Consider the following 22551-nt stretch of genomic DNA (forward strand, 5'->3'; position numbering starts at 1 on the left):
CATAGATTCAACTCTCTTAGGTGAACGAACGCACAGCAGAGCAGTTTAAAGGAAACGTTTCTCCTGAGTTTTAGACGAAGTTTCCTGCTGTTTAGTACGTATGCCTGCATTGGGCTGGAAATACCGGTTTTGGGATTCTGCACAGAAAGAGTTTGCAAACCGCTGAATCCACACGTGAGTTTAACTCTGTCAGTTGAATGCACACACTGACAACCATTTAGTTAGATACCTCCGTTTTGGTTTTAGAAGCAGATATTTCTTTGTACAGCCTATGGTTACATTCACTCGGGAAAATCCCAACGCAGCTCCTAGAAGAAACGTGTTTCTGACTCGCTGAATCTCAACATAGATTCAACTCTCCTAGGTGAACGAAAGCACAGCAGAGCAGTTTCAAGGACACGTTTCTCCTGAGTTTTAGACGAAGTTTCCTGCTGTTTAGTACGTATGCCTGCATTGGGCTGGAAATACTGGCTTTGGGATTCTGCACAGAAAGCGTTTGCAAACCGCTGAATCCACACGTGAGTTTAACTCTCAGTTGAATGCACACATTGACATCCATTCAGTTAGATAGCTCCGTTTTGGTTTTAGAAGCAGATATTTCTCTGTACAGCCTATGGTCCCATTCACTCGGAATATCCCAACGCAGCTCCTAGAAGAAACGTGTTTCTGACTCGCTGAATCTCAACATAGATTCAACTCTCTTAGGTGAACGAACGGACAGCAGAGCAATTTCAAGAAAACGTTTCTCCTGAGTTTTAGACGAAGTTTCCTGCTGTTTCGTACGTATGCCGACATTGGGAAGGAAATGCCGGTTTCGGTATTCTGCACAGAATGTGTTTGCAAACCGCTGAATCCACACGTGAGTTTACCTCTGTCACTTGAATGCACACATTGACAACCATTCAGTTACATAGCTCCGTTTTGGTTTTAGAAGCAGATATTTCTCTGTACAGCCTATGATCCCATTCACTCGGGAATGTCCCAACGCAGCTCCTAGAAGAAACGTGTTTCTGACTCGCTGAATCTCAACATAGATTCAACTCTCTTACGTGAACGAACGCACAGCAGAGGAGTTTCAAGGAAACGTTTCTCCTGAATTTTAGACGAAGTCATACTGCTATTTCGTACGTATGCCGGCATTGGGAAGGAAATCCCGGTTTCGGGTTTCTGCACAGAAAGTGTTTGCAAACCGCTGAATCCACACGTGAGTTTAACTCTGTCAGTTGAATGCACACATTGACATCCATTCAGTTAGATAGCTTCGTTTTGGTTTTAGAAGCAGATATTTCTCTGTACAGCCTATGGTCCCATTCACTCGGGAATATCCCAACGCAGCTCCTAGAAGAAACGTGTTTCTGACTCGCTGAATCTCAACATAGATTCAACTCTCTTAGGTGAACGAACGGACAGCAGAGCAATTTCAAGAGAACGTTTCTCCTGAGTTTTAGACGAAGTTTCCTGCTGTTTCGTACGTATGCCGACATTGGGAAGGAAATGCCGTTATCAGTATTCTGCACAGAATGTGTTGGCAAACCGCTGAATCCACACGTGAGTTTACCTCTGTCACTTGAATGCACACATTGACAACCATTCAGTTACATAGCTCCGTTTTGGTTTTAGAAGCAGATATTTCTCTGTACAGCCTATGGTCCCATTCACTCGGGAATATCCCAACGCAGCTCCTAGAAGAAACGTGTTTCTGACTCGATGAATCTCAACATAGATTCAACTCTCATAGGTAAACGAACTTACAGCAGAGCAGTTTCAAGGAAACGTTTTTCCTGAGTTTTAGACGAAGTTTCCTGCTGTTTAGTACGTATGCCTGCATTGGGCTGGAAATACCGGTTTTGGGATTCTGCACAGAAAGGGTTTACAAACCGCTGAATACACGTGAGTTTAACTCTGTCAGTTGAATGCACACATTGACAACCATTCAGTTAGATACCTCCGTTTTGGTTTTAGAAGCAGATATTTCTCTGTACAGCCTATGGTCCCATTCACTCGGGAATATCCCAACGCAGCTCCTACAAGAAACGTGTTTCTGACTCGATGAATCTCAAAATATATTCAAGTCTCTTAGGTGAACGAACGCACAGCAGAGCAGTTTCAAGGAAACGTTTCTCCTGAGTTTTACACGAAGTTTACTGCGGTTTAGTACGTATGCCGGCATTGTGCTGGAAATACCGGATTTGGGATTCTGCACAGAAAGGGTTTGGAAACCGCTGAATCCACACGTGAGTTTAACTCCGTCAGTTGAATGCACACATTGACAACCTTTCAGTTAGAAAGCTCCGTTTTGATTTTAGGAGCAGATATTTCTCTGTACAGCCTATCGTCCCATTCACTCGGGAATATCCCAACGGAGCTCCTAAAAGAAAAGTGTTTCTGACTCACTGAATCTCAACATAGATTCAACTCTCTTAGGTGAACGAACGCACAGCAGAGCAGTTTCAAGGAAAGGTTTCTCCTGAGTTTTAGACGAATTTTTCTGCGGTTTAGTACGTATGACTGCATTGGTTTGGAAATACCGGTTTTGGGAATCTGCACAGAAAGGGTTTGCAAACAGCTGAATCCACACGTGAGTTTAACTCTGTCAGTTGAATGCACACATTGTCAACCATTCAGATAGATAGCTCCGCTTTGGATTTAGAAGCAGATATTTCTCTGTACAGCCTATGGTCCCATTCACTCGGGAATATCCCAACGCAGCTCCTAGAGAAACGTGTTTCTGACTCGCTGAATCTCAACATAGATTCAACTCTCTTACGTGAACGAACGCACAGCAGAGGAGTTTCAAGGAAACGTTTCTCCTGAGTTTTAAACGAAGTCATACTTCTGATTCGTACGTATGCCGGCATTGGGAAGGAAATGCCGGTTTCGGGATTCTGCACAGAAAGGGTTTGCAAACCGCTGAATCCACACGTGAGTATACCTCTGTCAGTTGAGTGCACACATTGACAACCGTTCAGTTAGATAGATCCGTTTTGGTTTTAGAAGCAGATATTTCTCGGTACAGCCTATGGTCCCATTCACTCGGGAATATCCCAACGCAGCTCCTAGAAGAAACGTGTTTCTGACTCGATGAATCTCAACATAGATTCAACTCTCTTAGGTGAACGAACGCACAGCAGAGCAGTTTCATGGAAACGTTTCTCCTGAGTTTTAGACGAAGTTTCCTGCTGTTTAGTACGTATGCCTGCATTGGGCTGGAAATACCGGTTTTGGGATTCTGCACAGAAAGGGTTTGCAAACCGCTGAATCCACTCGTGAGTATAACTGTGTCAGTTGAATGCACACATTGCCAACCATTCAGATAGATAGCTCCGCTTTGGATTTAGAAGCAGATATTTCTCTGTACAGCCTATGGTCCCATTCACTCGGGAATATCCCAACGCAGCTCATAGAAGAAACGTGTTTCTGACTCGCTGAATCTCAACATAGATTCAACTCTCTTACGTGAACGAACGCACAGCAGAGGAGTTTCAAGGAAACGTTTCTCCTGATTTTTAGACGGAGTCATACTGCTGTTTCGTAAGTATGCCGGCATTGGGAAGGAAATGCCGGTTTCGGGATTCTGCACAGAAAGTGTTTGCAAACCGCTGAATCCACACGTTAGTTTAACTCTGTCAGTTGAATGCACACATTGACAACCATTCAGTTAGATACCTCCGTTTTGGTTTTAGGAGCAGATATTTCTCTGTACAGCCTATGATCCCATTCACTCGGGAATGTCCCAGCGCAGCTCCTAGAAGAAACGTGTTTCTGACTCGCTGAATCTCAACATAGATTCAACTCTCTTACGTGAACGAACGCACAGCAGAGGAGTTTCAAGGAAACGTTTCTCCTGAATTTTAGACGAAGTCATACTGCTGTTTCGTACGTATGCCGGCATTGGGAAGGAAATCCCGGTTTTGGATTTCTGCACAGAAAGTGTTTGCAAACCGCTGAATCCACACGTGAGTTTAACTCTGTCAGTTGAATGCACACATTGACATCCATTCAGTTAGATAGCTTCGTTTTGGTTTTAGAAGCAGATATTTCTCTGTACAGCCTATGGTCCCATTCACTCGGGAATATCCCAACGCAGCTCCTAGAAGAAACGTGTTTCTGACTCGCTGAATCTCAACATAGATTCAACTCTCTCAGGTGAACGAACGGACAGCAGAGCAATTTCAAGAGAACGTTTCTCCTGAGTTTTAGACGAAGTTTCCTGCTGTTTCGTACGTATGCCGACATTGGGAAGGAAATGCCGTTTTCGGTATTCTGCACAGAATGTGTTTGCAAACCGCTGAATCCACACGTGAGTTTACCTCTGTCACTTGAATGCACACATTGACAACCATTCAGTTACATAGCTCCGTTTTGGTATTAGAAGCAGATATTTCTCTGTACAGCCTATGGTCCCATTCACTCGGGAATATCCCAATGCAGCTCCTAGAAGAAACGTGTTTCTGACTCGATGAATCTCAACATAGATTCAACTCTCTTAGGTAAACGAACTTACAGCAGAGCAGTTTCAAGGAAACGTTTTTCCTGAGTTTTAGACGAAGTTTCCTGCTGTTTAGTACGTATGCCGGCATTGGGCTGGAAATACCGGTTTTGGGATTCTGCACAGAAAGGGTTTGGAAACCGCTGAATCCACACGTGAGTTTAACTCCGTCAGTTGAATGCACACATTGAGAACCTTTCAGTTAGATAGCTCCGTTTTGATTTTAGGAGCAGATATTTCTCTGTACGGCGTATCGTCCCATTCACTCGGGAATATCCCAACGCATCTCCTGGAAGAAAAGTGTTTCTGACTCGCTGAATCTCAACATAGATTCAACTCCCTTACTTGAACGAACGCACAGCAGAGGAGATTCAAGGAAACGTTTCTCCTGAGTTTTAGACGAAGTCATACTGCTGTTTTGTACGTATGCCGGCATTGGGAAGGAAATCCCGGTTTCGGGATTCTGCACAGAAAGTGTTTGAAAACCGCTGAATCCACACGTGAGTTTACATCTGTCAGTTGAATGCACACATTGACAACCATTCAGTTAGATAGCTCCGTTTTGGTTTTAGAAGCAGATATTTCTCTGTACATCCTATGGTCCCATTCACTCGGGAATATCCAAACGCAGCTCCTAGAAGAAACGTGTTTCTGACTCGCTGAATCTCAACATAGATTCAACTGTCTTAGCTGAACGAAAGCACAGCAGAGCAGTCTCAAGGAAACGTTTCTACTGAGTTTTAGACGAAGTTTCCTGCTGTTTCGTACGTATGCCGACATTGGGAAGGAAATGCCGTTTTCGGTATTCTGCACAGAATGTGTTTGCAAACCGCTGAATCCACACGTGAGTTTACCTCTGTCACTTGAATGCACACATTGACAACCATTCAGTTACATAGCTCCGTTTTGGTTTCAGAAGCAGATATTTCTCTGTACAGCCTATGGTCCCATTCACTCGGGAATATCCCAACGCAGCTCCTAGAAGAAACGTGTTTCTGACTCGATGAATCTCAACAAAGATTCAACTCTCATAGGTAAACGAACTTACGGCAGAGCAGTTTCAAGGAAACGTTTTTCCTGAGTTTTAGACGAAGTTTCCTGCTGTTTAGTACGTATGCCTGCATTGGGCTGGAAATACCGGTTTTGGGATACTGCACAGAAAGCGTTTACAAACCGCTGAATACACGTGAGTTTAACTCTGTCAGTTGAATGCACACATTGACAACCATTCAGTTAGATACCTCCGTTTTGGTTTTAGAAGCAGATATTTCTCTGTACAGCCTATGGTCCCATTCACTCGGGAATATCCCAACGCAGCTCCTACAAGAAACGTGTTTCTGACTCGATGAATCTCAAAATATATTCAAGTCTCTTAGGTGAACGAACGCACAGCAGAGCAGTTTCAAGGAAACGTTTCTCCTGAGTTTTACACGAAGTTTACTGCGGTTAAGTACGTATGCCGGCATTGTGCTGGAAATACCGGTTTTGGGATTCTGCACAGAAAGGGTTTGGAAACCGCTGAATCCACACGTGAGTTTAACTCCGTCAGTTGAATGCACACATTGACAACCTTTCAGTTAGATAGCTCCGTTTTTATTTTAGGAGCAGATATTTCTCTGTACAGCCTATCGTCCCATTCACTCGGGAATATCCCAACGCAGCTCCTAGAGAAACGTGTTTCTGACTCGCTGAATCTCAACATAGATTCAACTCTCTTACGTGAACGAACGCACAGCAGAGGAGTTTCAAGGAAACGTTTCTCCTGAGTTTTAAACGAAGTCATACTGCTGATTTGTACGTATGCCGGCATTGGGAAGGAAATGCCGGTTTCGGGATTCTGCACAGAAAGGGTTTGCAAACCGCTGAATCCACACGTGAGTATACCTCTGTCAGTTGAGTGCACACATTGACAACCGTTCAGTTAGATAGATCCGTTTTGGTTTTAGAAGCAGATATTTCTCGGTACACCCTATGGTCCCATTCACTCGGGAATATCCCAACGCAGCTCCTAGAAGAAACGTGTTTCTGACTCGATGAATCTCAACATAGATTCAACTCTCTTAGGTGAACGAAAGCACAGCAGAGCAGTTTCATGGAAACGTTTCTCCTGAGTTTTAGACGAAGTTTCCTGTTGTTTAGTACGTATGCCTGCATTGGGCTGGAAATACCGGTTTTGGGATTCTGCACAGAAAGGGTTTGCAAACCGCTGAATCCACTCGTGAGTATAACTGTGTCAGTTGAATGCACACATTGCCAACCATTCAGATAGATAGCTCCGCTTTGGATTTAGAAGGAGATATTTCTCTGTACAGCCTATGGTCCCATTCACTCGGGAATATCCCAACGCAGCTCATAGAAGAAACGTGTTTCTGACTCGCTGAATCTCAACATAGATTCAACTCTCTTACGTGAACGAACGCACAGCAGAGGAGTTTCAAGGAAACGTTTCTCCTGATTTTTAGACGGAGTCATACTGCTGTTTCGTAAGTATGCCGGCATTGGGAAGGAAATGCCGGTTTCGGGATTCTGCACAGAATGTGTTTGCAAACCGCTGAATCCACACGTGAGTTTACCTCTGTCAGTTGAATGCACACATTGACATCCATTCAGTTAGATAGCTTCGTTTTGGTTTTAGAAGCAGATATTTCTCTGTACAGCCTATGGTCCCATTCACTCGGGAATATCCCAACGCAGCTCCTAGAAGAAACGTGTTTCTGACTCGCTGAATCTCAACATAGATTCAACTCTCTTAGGTGAACGAACGGACAGCAGAGCAATTGCAAGAGAACGTTTATCCTGAGTTTTAGACGAAGTTTCCTGCTGTTTCGTACGTATGCCGACATTGGGAAGGAAATGACGTTTTCGGTATTCTGCACAGAATGTGTTTGCAAACCGCTGAATCCACACGTGAGTTTACCTCTGTCACTTGAATGCACACATTGAAAACCATTCATTACATAGCTCCGTTTTGGTTTTAGAAGCAGATATTTCTCTGTACAGCCTATGGTCCCATTCACTCGGGAATATCCCAACGCAGCTCCTAGAAGAAACGTGTTTCTGACTCGATGAATCTCAACATAGATTCAACTCTCTTAGGTAAACGAACTTACAGCAGAGCAGTTTCAAGGAAACTTTTTTCCTGAGTTTTAGACGAAGTTTCCTGCTGTTTAGTACGTATGCCTGCATTGGGCTGGAAATACCGGTTTTGGGATTCTGCACAGAAAGCGTTTACAAACCGCTGAATACACGTGAGTTTAACTCTGTCAGTTGAATGCACACATTGACAACCATTCAGTTAGATACCTCCGTTTTGGTTTTAGAAGCAGATATTTCTCTGTACAGCCTATGGTCCCATTCACTCGGGAATATCCCAACGCAGCTCCTACAAGAAACGTGTTTCTGACTCGATGAATCTCAAAATAGATTCAAGTCTCTTAGGTGAACGAACGCACAGCAGAGCGGTTTCAAGGAAACGTTTCTCCTGAGTTTTACACGAAGTTTACTGCGGTTTAGTACGTATGCCGGCATTGTGCTGGAAATACCAGTTTTGGGATTCTGCACAGAAAGGGTTTGGAAACCGCTGAATCCACACGTGAGTTTAACTCCGTCAGTTGAATGCACACATTGACAACCTTTCAGTTAGATAGCTCCGTTTTGATTTTAGGAGCAGATATTTCTCTGTACAGACTATCGTCCCATTCACTCGGTAATATCCCAACGGAGCTCCTAGAAGAAAATTGTTTCTGACTCACTGAATCTCAACATAGATTCAACTCTCTTAGGTGAACGAACGCACAGCAGAGCAGTTTCAAGGAAACGTTTCTCCTGAGTTTTAGACGAATTTTTCTGCGGTTTAGTGCGTATGACTGCATTGGGTTGGAAATACCGGTTTTGGGAATCTGCACAGAAAGGGTTTGCAAACCGCTGAATCCACACGTGAGTTTAACTCTGTCAGTTGAATGCACACATTGACAACCATTCAGATAGTAGCTCCGCTTTGGATTTAGAAGCAGATATTTCTCTGTACAGCCTATGGTCCCATTCACTCGGGAATATCCCAACGCAGCTCATAGAAGTAACGTGTTTCTGACTCGCTGAATCTCAACATAGATTCAACTCTCTTACTTGAACGAACGCACAGCAGCGGAGTTTCAAGGAAACGTTTCTCCTGATTTTTAGACGGAGTCATACTGCTGTTTCGTAAGTATGCCGGCATTGGGAAGGAAATGCTGGTTTCGGGATTCTGCACAGAAAGTGTTTGCAAACCGCTGAATCCACAGGTGAGTTTAACTCTGTCAGTTCAATGCACACATTAACAAGCAGTCAGTTAGATAGCGCCGTATTGGTTTTAGAAGAAAATATTTCTCTGTACAGCCTATGATCCCATTCACTCGGGAATGTCCCAACGCAGCTCCTAGAAGAAACGTGTTTCTGACTCGCTGAATCTCAACATAGATTCAACTCTCTTACGTGAACGGACGCACAGCAGAGGAGTTTCAAGGAAACGTTTCTCCTGAATTTTAGACGAAGTCATACTGCTGTTTCGTACGTATGCCGGCATTGGGAAGGAAATCCCGGTTTCGGGTTTCTGCACAGAAAGTGTTTGCAAACCGCTGAATCCACACGTGAGTTTAACTCTGTCAGTTGAATGCACACATTGACATCCATTCAGTTAGATAGCTTCGTTTTGGTTTTAGAAGCAGATATTTCTCTGTACAGCCTATGGTCCCATTCACTCGGGAATATCCCAACGCAGCTCCTAGAAGAAACGTGTTTCTGACTCGCTGAATCTCACCATAGATTCAACTCTCTTAGGTGAACGAACGGACAGCAGAGCAATTTCAAGAGAACGTTTCTCCTGAGTTTTAGACGAAGTTTCCTGCTGTTTCGTACGTATGCCGACATTGGGAAGGAAATGCCGTTTTCGGTATTCTGCACAGAATGTGTTTGCAAACCGCTGAATCCACACGTGAGTTTACCTCTGTCACTTGAATGCACACATTGACAACCATTCAGTTACATAGCTCCGTTTTGGTTTTAGAAGCAGATATTTCTCTGTACAGCCTATGGTCCCATTCACTCGGGAATATCCCAACGCAGCTCCTACAAGAAACGTGTTTCTGACTCGATGAATCTCAAAATATATTCAAGTCTCTTAGGTGAACGAACGCACAGCAGAGCAGTTTCAAGGAAACGTTTCTCCTGAGTTTTACACGAAGTTTACTGCGGTTTAGTACGTATGCCGGCATTGTGCTGGAAATACCGGTTTTGGGATTCTGCACAGCAAGGTTTTGGAAACCGCTGAATCCACACGTGAGTTTACCTCTGTCAGTTGAATGCACACATTGACAACCATTCAGACAGATAGCTCCGTTTTGGTTTTAGGAGCAGATATTTCTCTGTACAGCGTATCGTCCCATTCACTCGGGAATATCCCAACGCATCTCCTAGAAGAAAAGTGTTTCTGACTCGCTGAATCTCAACATAGATTCAACTCTCTTACTTGAACGAACGCACAGCAGAGGAGTTTCAAGGAAACGTTTCTCCTGAGTTTTAGACGAAGTCATACTGCTGTTTTGTACGTATGCCGGCATTGGGAAAGAAATCCCGGTTTCGGGATTCTGCACAGAAAGTGTTTGAAAACCGCTGAATCCACACGTGAGTTTACATCTGTCAGTTGAATGCACACATTGACAACCATTCAGTTAGATAGCTCCGTTTTGGTTTTAGAAGCAGATATTTCTCTGTACATCCTATGGTCCCATTCACTCGGGAATATCCAAACGCAGCTCCTAGAAGAAACGTGTTTCTGACTCGCTGAATCTCAACATAGATTCAACTGTCTTAGCTGAACGAAAGCACAGCAGAGCAGTCTCAGGGAAACGTTTCTCCTGAGTTTTAAACGAAGTTTCCTGCTGTTTAGTACGTATGCCAGCATTGGGCTGGAAATACCGGATTTCGGCTTCTGCACAGAAAGCGTTTGCAAACCGCTGAATCCACACGTGAGTTTAACTCTGTCAGTTGAATGCACACATTGACAACCATTCAGTTAGATACCTCCGTTTTGGTTTTAGAAGCAGATATTTCTCTGTACAGCCTATGGTCCCATTCACTCGGGAATATCCCAATGCAGCTCCTAGAAGAAACGTGTTTCTGACTCGCTGAATCTCAACATAGATTCAACTCTCTTAGGTGAACGAACGGACAGCAGAGCAATTTCAAGAGAACGTTTCTCCTGAGTTTTAGACGAAGTTTCCTGCTGTTTCGTACGTATGCCGACGTTGGGAAGGAAATCCCGTTTTCGGTATTCTGCACAGAATGTGTTTGCAAACCGCTGAATCCACACGTGAGTTTACCTCTGTCAGTTGAATGCACACATTGACAACCATTCAGACAGATAGCTCCGTTTTGGTTTTAGGAGCAGATATTTCTCTGTACAGCGTATCGTCCCATTCACTCGGGAATATCCCAACGCATCTCCTAGAAGAAAAGTGTTTCTGACTCGCTGAATCTCAACATAGATTCAACTCTCTTACTTGAACGAACGCACAGCAGATGAGTTTCAAGGAAACGTTTCTCCTGAGTTTTAGACGAAGTCATACTGCTGTTTTGTACGTATGCCGGCATTGGGAAGGAAATCCCGGTTTCGGGATTCTGCACAGAAAGTGTTTGAAAACCGCTGAATCCACACGTGAGTTTACATCTGTCAGTTGAATGCACACATTGACAACCATTCAGTTAGATAGCTCCGTTTTGGTTTTAGAAGCAGATATTTCTCTGTACATCCTATGGTCCCATTCACTCGGGAATATCCAAACGCAGCTCCTAGAAGAAACGTGTTTCTGACTCGCTGAATCTCAACATAGATTCAACTGTCTTAGCTGAACGAAAGCACAGCAGAGCAGTCTCAAGGAAACGTTTCTCCTGAGTTTTAGACGAAGTTTCCTGCTGTTTAGTACGTATGCCAGCATTGGGCTGGAAATACCGGATTTCGGATTCTGCACAGAAAGCGTTTGCAAACCGCTGAATCCACACGTGAGTTTAACTCTGTCAGTTGAATGCACACATTGACAACCATTCAGTTAGATACCTCCGTTTTGGTTTTAGAAGCAGATATTTCTCTGTACAGCCTATGGTCCCATTCACTCGGGAATATCCCAATGCAGCTCCTAGAAGAAACGTGTTTCTGACTCGCTGAATCTCAACATAGATTCAACTCTCTTAGGTGAACGAAAGCACAGCAGAGCAGTTTCAAGGAAACGTTTCTCCTGAGTTTTAGACGAAGTATACTGTGGTTTAGTACGTATGCCGGCATTGGGCTGCAAATACCGGTTTCAGGATTCTGCACAGAAAGGGTTTGGAAACCGCTGAATCCACACGTGAGTTTAACTCCGTCAGTTGAATGCACACATTGAGAACCTTTCAGTTAGATAGCTCCGTTTTGATTTTAGGAGCAGATATTTCTCTGTACAGCCTATCGTCCCATTCACTCGTGAATATCCCAACGGAGGTCTTGGAAGAAACGTGTTTCTGAATCGCTGAATCTCAACATAGATTCAACTCTCTTAGGTGAACGAACGCACAGCAGAGCAGTTTCAAGGAAAGGTTTCTCCTGAGTTTTAGACGAATTTTCCTGCGGTTTAGTACATATGCCTGCATTGGGCTGGAAATACCGGTTTTGGGATTCTGCACAGAAAGGGTTTGCAAACCGCTGAATCCACTCGTGAGTTTAACTCTGTCAGTTGAATGCACACATTGACAAACATTCAGATAGATAGCTCCGCTTTGGATTTAGAAGCAGATATTTCTCTGTACAGCCTATGGTCCCATTCACTCGGGAATATCCCAACGAAGCTCATAGAAGAAACGTGTCTCTGACTCGCTGAATCTCAGCATTGATTCAACTCTCTTACGTGAAAGAACGCACAGCAGAGGAGTTTTAAGGAAACGTTTCTCCTGAGTTTTAAACGAAGTCATACTGCTGTTTTGTACGAATGCCGGTATTGGGAAGGAAATCCCGGTTTCGGGATTCTGCACAGAAAGTGTTTGCAAACCGCTGAATCCACACGTGAGTTTAACTCTGTCAGTTGAATGCACACATTGACAACCATTCAGGTAGATAGCTCCGTTTTGGTTTTAGAAGCAGATATTTCTCGGTACAGCCTATGGTCCCATTCACTCGGGAATATCCCAACGCAGCTCCTAGAAGAAACGTGTTTCTGACTCGCTGACTCTCAACATAGATTCAACTCTCTTTGGTGAACGAACTCACAGCAGAGCAATTTCAAGAAAACGTTTCTCCTGAGTTTTTGACGAAGTCGTACAGCTGTTTCGTACGTATGCCGGCATTGGGAAGGAAATGCCGGTTTCGGTATTCTGCACAGAATGTGTATGCAAACCGCTGAATCCACACGTGAGTTTACCTCTGTCAGTTGAATGCACACATTGACAACCATTCAGTTAGATTGCTAGGTTTGGTTTACGAAGCAGATATTTCTCTGTACAGCCTATGGTCCCATTCACTCGGGAATATCCCAACGCAGCTCCTAGAAGAAACGTGTTTCTGACTCTCTGAATCTCAACATAGATTCAACTCTCTTAGGTGAACGAACGCACAGCAGAGCAGTTTCATGGAAACGTTTCTCCTGAGTTTTAGACGAAGTTTCCTGCTGTTTAGTACGTATGCCTGCATTCGGCTGGAAATACCGGTTTTGGGATTCTGCACAGAAAGAGTTTGAAAACCGCTGAATCCACACGTGAGTTTAACTCTGTCAGTTCAATGCACACATTAACAAGCAGTCAGTTAGATAGCGCCGTTTTGGTTTTAGAAGCAGATATTTCTCTGTACAGCCTATGATCCCATTCACTCGGGAATGTCCCAACGCAGCTCCTAGAAGAAACGTGTTTCTGACTCGCTGAATCTCAACATAGATTCAACTCTCTTACGTGAACGAACGCACAGCAGAGGAGTTTCAAGGAAACGTTTCTCCTGAATTTTAGACGAAGTCATACTGCTGTTTCGTACGTATGCCGGCATTGGGAAGGAAATCCCGGTTTTGGGTTTCTGCACAGAAAGTGTTTGCAAACCGCTGAATCCACACGTGAGTTTAACTCTGTCAGTTGAATGCACACATTGACATCCATTCAGTTAGATAGCTTCGTTTTGGTTTTAGAAGCAGATATTTCTCTGTACAGCCTATGGTCCCATTCACTCGGGAATATCCCAACGCAGCTCCTAGAAGAAACGTGTTTCTGACTCGCTGAATCTCAACATAGATTCAACTCTCTTAGGTGAACGAAGGACAGCAGAGCAATTTCAAGAGAACGTTTCTCCTGAGTTTTAGACGAAGTTTCCTGCTGTTTCGTACGTATGCCGACATTGGGAAGGAAATGCCGTTTTCGGTATTCTGCACAGAATGTGTTTGCAAACCGCTGAATCCACACGTGAGTTTACCTCTGTCACTTGAATGCACACATTGACAACCATTCAGACAGATAGCTCCGTTTTGGTTTTAGGAGCAGATATTTCTCTGTACAGCGTATCGTCCCATTCACTCGGGAATATCCCAACGCATCTCCTAGAAGAAAAGTGTTTCTGACTCGCTGAATCTCAACATAGATTCAACTCTCTTACTTGAACGAACGCACAGCAGAGGAGTTTCAAGGAAACGTTTCTCCTGAGTTTTAGACGAAGTCATACTGCTGTTTTGTACGTATGCCGGCATTGGGAAGGAAATCCCGGTTTCGGGATTCTGCACAGAAAGTGTTTGAAAACCGCTGAATCCACACGTGAGTTTACATCTGTCAGTTGAATGCACACATTGACAACCATTCAGTTAGATAGCTCCGTTTTGGTTTTAGAAGCAGATATTTCTCTGTACATCCTATGGTCCCATTCACTCGGGAATATCCAAACGCAGCTCCTAGAAGAAACGTGTTTCTGACTCGCTGAATCTCAACATAGATTCAACTGTCTTAGCTGAACGAAAGCACAGCAGAGCAGTCTCAAGGAAACGTTTCTCCTGAGTTTTAGACGAAGTTTCCTGCTGTTTAGTACGTATGCCAGCATTGGGCTGGAAATACCGGATTTCGGATTCTGCACAGAAACCGTTTGCACACCGCTGAGTCCACACGTGAGTTTAACTCTGTCAGTTGAATGCACACATTGACAACCATTCAGTTAGATACCTCCGTTTTGGTTTTAGAAGCAGATATTTCTCTGTACAGCCTATGGTCCCATTCACTCGGGAATATCCCAATGCAGCTCCTAGAAGAAACGTGTTTCTGACTCGCTGAATCTCAACATAGATTCATCTCTCTTAGGTGAACGAATGCACAGCAGAGCAGTTTCAAGGAAACGTTTCTCCTGAGTTTTAGACGAAGTATACTGCGGTTTAGTACGTATGCCGGCATTGGGCTGCAAATACCGGTTTCAGGATTCTGCACAGAAAGGGTTTGGAAACCGCTGAATCGACACGTGAGTTTAACTCCGTCAGTTGAATGCACACATTGAGAACCTTTCAGTTAGATAGCTCCGTTTTGATTTTAGGAGCAGATATTTCTCTGTACAGCCTATCGTCCCATTCACTCGTGAATATCCCAACGGAGGTCCTAGAAGAAACGTGTTTCTGAATCGCTGAATCTCAACATAGATTCAACTCTCTTAGGTGAACGAACGCACAGCAGAGCAGTTTCAAGGAAAGGTTTCTCCTGAGTTTTAGACGAATTTTCCTGCGGTTTAGTACATATGCCTGCATTGGGCTGGAAATACCGGTTTTGGGATTCTGCACAGAAAGGGTTTGCAAACCGCTGAATCCACTCGTGAGTTTAACTCTGTCAGTTGAATGCACACATTGACAAACATTCAGATAGATAGCTCCGCTTTGGATTTAGAAGCAGATATTTCTCTGTACAGCCTATGGTCCCATTCACTCGGGAATATCCCAACGAAGCTCATAGAAGAAACGTGTCTCTGACTCGTTGAATCTCAGCATTGATTCAACTCTCTTACGTGAAAGAACGCACAGCAGAGGAGTTTTAAGGAAACGTTTCTCCTGAGTTTTAAACGAAGTCATACTGCTGTTTTGTACGAATGCCGGTATTGGGAAGGAAATCCCGGTTTCGGGATTCTGCACAGAAAGTGTTTGCAAACCGCTGAATCCACACGTGAGTTTAACTCTGTCAGTTGAATGCACACATTGACAACCATTCAGGTAGATAGCTCCGTTTTGGTTTTAGAAGCAGATATTTCTCGGTACAGCCTATGGTCCCATTCACTCGGGAATATCCCAACGCAGCTCCTAGAAGAAACGTGTTTCTGACTCGCTGACTCTCAACATAGATTCAACTCTCTTTGGTGAACGAACGCACAGCAGAGCAATTTCAAGAAAACGTTTCTCCTGAGTTTTTGACGAAGTCGTACAGCTGTTTCGTACGTATGCCGGCATTGGGAAGGAAATGCCGGTTTCGGTATTCTGCACAGAATGTGTATGCAAACCGCTGAATCCACACGTGAGTTTACCTCTGTCAGTTGAATGCACACATTGACAACCATTCAGTTAGATTGCTAGGTTTTGGTTTACGAAGCAGATATTTCTCTGTACAGCCTATGGTCCCATTCACTCGGGAATATCCCAACGCAGCTCCTAGAAGAAACGTGTTTCTGACTATCTGAATCTCAACATAGATTCAACTCTCTTAGGTGAACGAATGCACAGCAGAGCAGTTTCATGGAAACGTTTCTCCTGAGTTTTAGACGAAGTTTCCTGCTGTTTAGTACGTATGCCTGCATTCGGCTGGAAATACCGGTTTTGGGATTCTGCACAGAAAGAGTTTGAAAACCGCTGAATCCACACGTGAGTTTAACTCTGTCAGTTCAATGCACACATTAACAAGCAGTCAGTTAGATAGCGCCGTTTTGGTTTTAGAAGCAGATATTTCTCTGTACAGCCTATGATCCCATTCACTCGGGAATGTCCCAACGCAGCTCCTAGAAGAAACGTGTTTCTGACTCGCTGAATCTCAACATAGATTCAACTCTCTTACTTGAACGAACGCACAGCAGAGGAGTTTCAAGGAAAAGTTTCTCCTGAGTTTTAGACGAAGTCATACTGCTGTTTTGTACGTATGCCGGCATTGGGAAGGAAATCCCGGTTTCGGGATTCTGCACAGAAAGTGTTTGAAAACCGCTGAATCCACACGTGAGTTTACATCTGTCAGTTGAATGCACACATTGACAACCATTCAGTTAGATAGCTTCGTTTTGGTTTTAGAAGCAGATATTCCTCTGTACAGCCTATGGTCCCATTCACTCGGGAATATCCCAACGCAGCTCCTAGAAGAAATGTGTTTCTGACTCGCTGAATCTCAACATAGATACAACTCTCTTAGGTGAACGAACGGACAGCAGAGCAATTTCAAGAGAACGTTTCTCCTGAGTTTTAGACGAAGTTTCCTGCTGTTTCGTACGTATGCCGACGTTGGGAAGGAAATGCCGTTTTCGGTATTCTGCACAGAATGTGTTTGCAAACCGCTGAATCCGCACGTGAGTTTACCTCTGTCACTTGAATGCACACATTGACAACCATTCAGTTACATAGCTCCGTTTTGGTTTTAGAAGCAGATATTTCTCTGTACAGCCTATGGTCCCATTCACTCGGGAATATCCCAACGCAGCTCCTAGAAGAAACGTGTTTCTGACTCGATGAATCTCAACATAGATTCAACTCTCTTAGGTAAACGAACTTACAGCAGAGCAGTTTCAAGGAAACGTTTTTCCTGAGTTTTAGACGAAGTTTCCTGCTGTTTAGTACGTACGCCGGCATTGGGCTGGAAATACCGGTTTTGGGATTCTGCACAGAAAGGGTTTGGAAACCGCTGAATCCACACGTGAGTTTAACTCCGTCAGTTGAATGCACACATTGAGAACCTTTCAGTTAGATAGCTCCGTTTTGATTTTAGGAGCAGATATTTCTCTGTACAGCGTATCGTCCCATTCACTCGGGAATATCCCAACGCATCTCCTAGAAGAAAAGTGTTTCTGACTCGCTGAATCTCAACATAGATTCAACTCTCTTACTTGAACGAACGCACAGCAGAGGAGTTTCAAGGAAACGTTTCTCCTGCGTTTTAGACGAAGTCATGCTGCTGTTTTGTACGTATGCCGGCATTGGGAAGGAAATCCCGGTTTCGGGATTCTGCACAGAAAGTGTTTGAAAACCGCTGAATCCACACGTGAGTTTACATCTGTCAGTTGAATGCACACATTGACAACCATTCAGTTAGATAGCTCCGTTTTGGTTTTAGAAGCAGATATTTCTCTGTACATCCTATGGTCCCATTCACTCGGGAATATCCAAACGCAGCTCCTAGAAGAAACGTGTTTCTGACTCGCTGAATCTCAACATAGATTCAACTGTCTTAGCTGAACGAAAGCACAGCAGAGCAGTCTCAAGGAAACGTTTCTCCTGAGTTTTAGACGAAGTTTCCTGCTGTTTAGTACGTATGCCAGCATTGGGCTGGAAATACCGGATTTCGGATTCTGCACAGAAAGCGTTTGCAAACCGCTGAATCCACACGTGAGTTTAACTCTGTCAGTTGAATGCACACATTGACAACCATTCAGTTAGATACCTCCGTTTTGGTTTTAGAAGCAGATATTTCTCTGTACAGCCTATGGTCCCATTCACTCGGGAATATCCCAATGCAGCTCCTAGAAGAAACGTGTTTCTGACTCGCTGAATCTCAACATAGATTCAACTCTCTTAGGTGAACGAATGCACAGCAGAGCAGTTTCAAGGAAACGTTTCTCCTGAGTTTTAGACGAAGTATACTGCGGTTTAGTACGTATGCCGGCATTGGGCTGCAAATACCGGTTTCAGGATTCTGCACAGAAAGGGTTTGGAAACCGCTGAATCCACACGTGAGTTTAACTCCGTCAGTTGAATGCACACATTGAGAACCTTTCAGTTAGATAGCTCCGTTTTGATTTTAGGAGCAGATATTTCTCTGTACAGCCTATCGTCCCATTCACTCGTGAATATCCCAACGGAGGTCCTAGAAGAAACGTGTTTCTGAATCGCTGAATCTCAACATAGATTCAACTCTCTTAGGTGAACGAACGCACAGCAGAGCAGTTTCAAGGAAAGGTTTCTCCTGAGTTTTAGACGAATTTTCCTGCGGTTTAGTACATATGACTGCATTGGGCTGGAAATACCGGTTTTGGGATTCTGCACAGAAAGGGTTTGCAAACCGCTGAATCCACTCGTGAGTTTAACTCTGTCAGTTGAATGCACACATTGACAAACATTCAGATAGATAGCTCCGCTTTGGATTTAGAAGCAGATATTTCTCTGTACAGCCTATGGTCCCATTCACTCGGGAATATCCCAACGAAGCTCATAGAAGAATCGTGTCTCTGACTCGCTGAATCTCAGCATAGATTCAAGTCTCTTACGTGAAAGAACGCACAGCAGAGGAGTTTTAAGGAAACCTTTCTCCTGAGTTTTAAACGAAGTCATACTGCTGTTTTGTACGAATGCCGGTATTGGGAAGGAAATCCCGGTTTCGGGATTCTGCACAGAAAGTGTTTGCAAACCGCTGAATCCACACGTGAGTTTAACTCTGTCAGTTGAATGCACACATTGACAACCATTCAGGTAGATAGCTCCGTTTTGGTTTTAGAAGCAGATATTTCTCGGTACAGCCTATGGTCCCATTCACTCGGGAATATCCCAACGCAGCTCCTAGAAGAAACGTGTTTCTGACTCGCTGACTCTCAACATAGATTCAACTCTCTTTGGTGAACGAACGCACAGCAGAGCAATTTCAAGAAAACGTTTCTCCTGAGTTTTTGACGAAGTCGTACAGCTGTTTCGTACGTATGCCGGCATTAGGAAGGAAATGCCGGTTTCGTATTCTGCACAGAATGTGTATGCAAACCGCTGAATCCACACGTGAGTTTACCTCTGTCAGTTGAATGCACACATTGACAACCATTCAGTTAGATTGCTAGGTTTTGGTTTACGAAGCAGATATTTCTCTGTACAGCCTATGGTCCCATTCACTCGGGAATATCCCAACGCAGCTCCTAGAAGAAACGTGTTTCTGACTCTCTGAATCTCAACATAGATTCAACTCTCTTAGGTGAACGAACGCACAGCAGAGCAGTTTCATGGAAACGTTTCTCCTGAGTTTTAGACGAAGTTTCCTGCTGTTTAGTACGTATGCCTGCATTCGGCTGGAAATACCGGTTTTGGGATTCTGCACAGAAAGAGTTTGAAAACCGCTGAATCCACACGTGAGTTTAACTCTGTCAGTTCAATGCACACATTAACAAGCAGTCAGTTAGATAGCGCCGTTTTGGTTTTAGAAGCAGATATTTCTCTGTACAGCCTATGATCCCATTCACTCGGGAATGTCCCAACGCAGCTCCTAGAAGAAACGTGTTTCTGACTCGCTGAATCTCAACATAGATTCAACTCTCTTACGTGAACGAACGCACAGCAGAGGAGTTTCAAGGAAACGTTTCTCCTGAATTTTAGACGAAGTCATACTGCTGTTTCGTACGTATGCCGGCATTGGGAAGGAAATCCCGGTTTTGGGTTTCTGCACAGAAAGTGTTTGCAAACCGCTGAATCCACACGTGAGTTTAACTCTGTCAGTTGAATGCACACATTGACATCCATTCAGTTAGATAGCTTCGTTTTGGTTTTAGAAGCAGATATTCCTCTGTACAGCCTATAGCCCCATTCACTCGGGAATATCCCAACGCAGCTCCTAGAAGAAATGTGTTTCTGACTCGCTGAATCTCAACATAGATTCAACTCTCTTAGGTGAACGAACGGACAGCAGAGCAATTTCAAGAGAACGTTTCTCCTGAGTTTTAGACGAAGTTTCCTGCTGTTTCGTATGTATGCCGACGTTGGGAAGCAAATGCCGTTTTCGGTATTCTGCACAGAATGTGTTTGCAAACCGCTGAATCCACACGTGAGTTTACCTCTGTCACTTGAATGCACACATTGACAACCATTCAGTTACATAGCTCCGTTTTGGTTTTAGAAGCAGATATTTCTCTGTACAGCCTATGGTCCCATTCACTCGGGAATATCCCAACGCAGCTCCTAGAAGAAACGTGTTTCTGACTCCATGAATCTCAACATAGATTCAACTCTCTTAGGTAAACGAACTTACAGCAGAGCAGTTTCAAGGAAACGTTTTTCCTGAGTTTTAGACGAAGTTTCCTGCTGTTTAGTACGTATGCCGGCATTGGGCTGGAAATACCGGTTTTGGGATTCTGCACAGAAAGGGTTTGGAAACCGCTGAATCCACACGTGAGTTTAACTCCGTCAGTTGAATGCACACATTGAGAACCTTTCAGTTAGATAGCTCCGTTTTGATTTTAGGAGCAGATATTTCTCTGTACAGCGTATCGTCCCATTCACTCGGGAATATCCCAACGCATCTCCTAGAAGAAAAGTGTTTCTGACTCGCTGAATCTCAACATAGATTCAACTCTCTTACTTGAACGAACGCACAGCAGAGGAGTTTCAAGGAAACGTTTCTCCTGAGTTTTAGACGAAGTCATACTGCTGTTTTGTACGTATGCCGGCATTGGGAAGGAAATCCCGGTTTCGGGATTCTGCACAGAAAGTGTTTGAAAACCGCTGAATCCACACGTGAGTTTACATCTGTCAGTTGAATGCACACATTGACAACCATTCAGTTAGATAGCTCCGTTTTGGTTTTAGAAGCAGATATTTCTCTGTACATCCTATGGTCCCATTCACTCGGGAATATCCAAACGCAGCTCCTAGAAGAAACGTGTTTCTGACTCGCTGAATCTCAACATAGATTCAACTGTCTTAGCTGAACGAAAGCACAGCAGAGCAGTCTCAAGGAAACGTTTCTCCTGAGTTTTAGACGAAGTTTCCTGCTGTTTAGTACGTATGCCAGCATTGGGCTGGAAATACCGGATTTCGGATTCTGCACAGAAAGCGTTTGCAAACCGCTGAATCCACACGTGAGTTTAACTCTGTCAGTTGAATGCACACATTGACAACCATTCAGTTAGATACCTCCGTTTTGGTTTTAGAAGCAGATATTTCTCTGTACAGCCTATGGTCCCATTCACTCGGGAATATCCCAATGCAGCTCCTAGAAGAATCGTGTTTCTGACTCGCTGAATCTCAACATAGATTCAACTCTCTTAGGTGAACGAATGCACAGCAGAGCAGTTTCAAGGAAACGTTTCTCCTGAGTTTTAGACGAAGTATACTGCGGTTTAGTACGTATGCCGGCATTGGGCTGCAAATACCGGTTTCAGGATTCTGCACAGAAAGGGTTTGGAAACCGCTGAATCCACACGTGAGTTTAACTCCGTCAGTTGAATGCACACATTGAGAACCTTTCAGTTAGATAGCTCCGTTTTGATTTTAGGAGCAGATATTTTTCTGTACAGCCTATCGTCCCATTCACTCGTGAATATCCCAACGGAGCTCCTAGAAGAAACGTGTTTCTGAATCGCTGAATCTCAACATAGATTCAACTCTCTTAGGTGAACGAACGCACAGCAGAGCAGTTTCAAGGAAAGGTTTCTCCTGAGTTTTAGACGAATTTTCCTGCGGTTTAGTACATATGCCTGCATTGGGCTGGAAATACCGGTTTTGGGATTCTGCACAGAAAGGGTTTGCAAACCGCTGAATCCACTCGTGAGTTTAACTCTGTCAGTTGAATGCACACATTGACAAACATTCAGATAGATAGCTACGCTTTGGATTTAGAAGCAGATATTTCTCTGTACAGCCTATGGTCCCTTTCACTCGGGAATATCCCAACGCAGCTCATAGAAGAAACGTGTCTCTGACTCGGTGAATCTCAGCATAGATTCAACTCTCTTACGTGAAAGAACGCACAGCAGAGGAGTTTTAAGGAAGCGTTTCTCCTGAGTTTTAAACGAAGTCATACTGCTGTTTTGTACGAATGCCGGTATTGGGAAGGAAATCCCAGTTTCGGGATTCTGCACAGAAAGTGTTTGCAAACCGCTGAATCCACACGTGAGTTTA

The sequence above is a fragment of the Aotus nancymaae genome, unplaced genomic scaffold (genome assembly GCF_030222135.1).
Source record: "Aotus nancymaae isolate 86718 unplaced genomic scaffold, 86718_ANA_hifiasm-v0.15.2.pri h1tg000102l, whole genome shotgun sequence".
NCBI classification, from domain to species: Eukaryota; Metazoa; Chordata; class Mammalia; order Primates; family Aotidae; genus Aotus; species Aotus nancymaae.